Source organism: Schistocerca cancellata, chromosome 2 (assembly GCF_023864275.1).
Source record: "Schistocerca cancellata isolate TAMUIC-IGC-003103 chromosome 2, iqSchCanc2.1, whole genome shotgun sequence".
In the NCBI taxonomy this organism is placed as follows: domain Eukaryota; kingdom Metazoa; phylum Arthropoda; class Insecta; order Orthoptera; family Acrididae; genus Schistocerca; species Schistocerca cancellata.
The window spans coordinates 526,885,119-526,888,709 of record NC_064627.1 but is presented as its reverse complement, the minus strand read 5'-3'; positions in this window follow the sequence as shown (position 1 = coordinate 526,888,709).

Here is a 3,591-nt window from a genome sequence, read left to right as displayed (position 1 = left end):
GACGTTTCTAAATGAATCCTTTATAGTCCTAAGCGTATGTTATAAATCACCTTATGTTTCTGTCTTCATTCGTGCAGAAGATACAGCCTTACGAAATCGGGTGAATCATGTGATACAATCTGTGTTGCCTATGCTACTACGTAAGGACGAGACATTGTTTAACGTTGCTACCAGAATTGTGGAAAAATTCTTAAGCAATTCAATGCAAATTTTTACGCGCTGTTGCAACAAACGTTCGGTCGGACATGGCTGCAGAAGTGTATTGGGTTAGTGTTATGCTGGAGCCAAGGTAGCGCCTGAGGGCCGGCAACCCATATTACACCACAGAGGACGAGGTTGTCTGTGTCCAAGGCCTACCTAAAGCACTATTGTATACACCGGCTATTTACATACAAGGTAATGGAAACAGGCATTCCGAGCACTACTTCCTGCAGGGGGAGCTCGAGCCACGGCCTGCAGGAAGTATCACTACGCCAAAACCTGATTGGCTGGAGGCAGCTATTTAGGCGCTCGAACCAGCCCCAAAGTGCAGTTCACTCCGGATGCCAACCTCGTATACTTCGACCGCTGACGACTACGTCTTCGTCTCTGAACTGGACTCTTACTAGTGCGTGTGTGTTACCACGAACCTTTGAGGAAAATTAGAAGTGAACTTTCGTTTGCCTCAATTAGGACACTTTTACTGGCATCGTTATTGTTACCTTTCGTTTGTTGTTCAGTCATCAACCTTGTGAACTTACCTCAATAAAAGTTGTGTTTGTGAAAAATTGCGAATTGTCAGTCACAACAGTTTGTGCGTAAGTTTCTAGCATTTTTATCTGCATGTTGATACTCCTGTTGCTATGGGTTCCTTTATCGATTGTCGTTTTTTATTTGCAGTTAACTGTTACTATTTTAGTTTACCTTTTGTCATTTGGAGATAGTGACTGCCAAGTGAGTTCAGCGTAGGGTCGGCAGCTACGGAGGCAACCAGAAACGTTTGCGCCGTGTACGAGGACAATGTCATTGGACAGAGACGGCAAGAAAATCGTTTTCTCGGTTTGAGGAGGATCTTTTTGACTTTAGTGACGCTCCACGTTCAGAAAAACGTTCGGGGTTTGATGAAGATCGCTTAAAAACTCTAATCTACCATGATCCACGTCAGTGTACTCGATAACTGACAAATGTGATGGACTTTAAGCATTCTATTGTCGTGCGACGTTTGAATGCAACGGGAAGGTCCGGGTGTATAGGTACTGCACGCTCTGAGCCAAAATCACATAAGTAGCAGGTATCCGTATATGCAACTCTGCTTTCTTTTCTTCAGTTAGCTCGTGGGCAACACCGACCATTCCCATCCTGTATCGTTACTGGTGACGAGAAGCGGTGCCTTTATGGTACGACAAGGCAAGAAAGGAATATTTGATTCCAAATAAAGCAGAAACTCTCCGTATAAAGACCTGCGCACTTCCACAAAAGGTAATGTTATGCATCTGGTGGAAGTGTGACGGTGTACCACGAATTGGTTTTACAAGGTGTAACCATCGCTGCTGATATTTATTGTCCAAAAATGAGACTTCTTGCAGACACACTGAAAGATCAACGACCAAGAAGACTGCTGAAATGACGCTACTCACTATAACGCCCGGCCGCATTATGCCAGACTCCCAAAGAAAGCTATGCAGGAGTTGGTTTGGGAAATCATTCCGCATCCATCTTAATCACCTGACCGTGCGCCCTCGGAGTTTCACCTTTTCCGTTCTCTGTCGAACAAGCTTCCATTTCGAATGATAATGCGCTCCGAATATGAGTCGACGAGTTATTCGGCTCGAAACCACCAATCACGTGATTTCTACAGTCGTGGAATCAAAATGTTTTGTATGTGTGTATAAAGAGGAAGCGATGTTAGCAAAAATCCAGAAAATTCTTGACAGATTTACTTCAAATTTTCACACGATACTGTAATAAACATTTAGACTGACATAGGCTCTGTATTTGTTAACCAACAATGTGCAGTTTTCTTTTGTTAAAACCGAATGCGAGAAAAAAATGGTGTGCTGTGAAAATTAAGTTTCTTTTCCTTTCTCACAGTCAATTTCAACTACGATATAGTGGCACTTAAACCGTTAGACAAACTGTTTGTACCATATATATCCTTTCTCGTTATCTGTAAACAAAAGTTATATATACATGAATGAGTTATTTTGTTTTCTTCCTCGAATTCGGTTTCAATGGAAGGCTGTAATGTAGAATTTATGGCTTATTGACTGATGATCAGAATGTTGCTGCAAATATGTATCGTACGAAACTTTTTAATCCTACCTGTTCGATGCTTAAAATTAAAGGAAACATTGTCATAGAAGCAAATATTCTGACAGATCCGCGGCTGGAGACGTCTTTCTCATAACGATGATCTCAACCGATTTACCCACTCATTTTAAGCGACTTCAGTTGACAACATGGTTTCCTTTGCAACACCAATAAACAGGGCTCAAGGTCAGAGATAGGGGGGAAGAGGAGATGGAAAGAGAGAGAAGAGTGTAGGATGTACATTTAGTTCCTACACATAGTTCGCAATTGCTGAATTCGCTAGCCCTAGTATAATGTGGCTTTCGGTTAATGTATGAATCGATATCTTTCTAGCCATCACAATTCTGTAAGTAAGTAACCCTACTGTATAATGTTATCATCCATATGTTACAAGTAATATATTGCTCACCGTTTATTGTGCGACACATAAAAACATCGAGTCATCACAGATCTGTGCAGATTAAACATACTATTCTGATACTAGTTAATAACGTATTTATGTGAAAGTGTGTAGCCGGCCGCGGTGGCCGTGCGGTTCTAGGCGCTGCAGTCCGGAATCGCGGGATCGCTACGGTCGCAGTTTCGAATCCTGCCTCGGGCATGGATGTGTGTGATGTCCTTAGGTTAGTTAGGTTTAAGTAGTTCTAAGTTCTAGGGGACTGATGACCTCAGAAGTTAAGTCCCATAGTGCTCAGAGCCATTTGAACCATTTTTTGTGAAAGTGTGTAAGGTGGACATATACAGGTGACCGGGACTTTTATATGAGGATGGTTTCAGAATGAGTGGAAATTTCATGTTACGAGAGCGTAGTTATCGCGTGTGACATCTGTGGAATAGTCGACTTACGGCAGTGGCAGTAGTATCTCTGAACTTGTGTATCTTTGCCTCAGTTGTAAAGCGGAGAGTTGTCGAGTGTTGGACATGGAGTAACCTGAAAGAACTTTAAGCGTAGTGCATTTTGCTGAAGAAAATTGTTAGGAGTTATTAATCTGATGGACGTAGAGACGCAGCATTTCTGGAACAGAGAGAATGGACTTGCATTATGGATATGTTTTTAAGGTAATAATTTATGAAACTTCTTTGCTAGCGCGTACTGATAGTGTTAGCGATTCTTGCACCAAAACAGTCCACCTCCTCACCTCAGTGTAGCTCATTTCACCTTAATTCATTTTAGTCTCCATAATCATAATAACATTGCCTTGTAAGTTGTAAAGCAAGTGAAGTTTTTGGTTATCTGTGAGTTTTATGTTGTTGTGAAGTAAAGAGTTTAAAATAGAGCGTTGTCATTTTAATGAACGGATT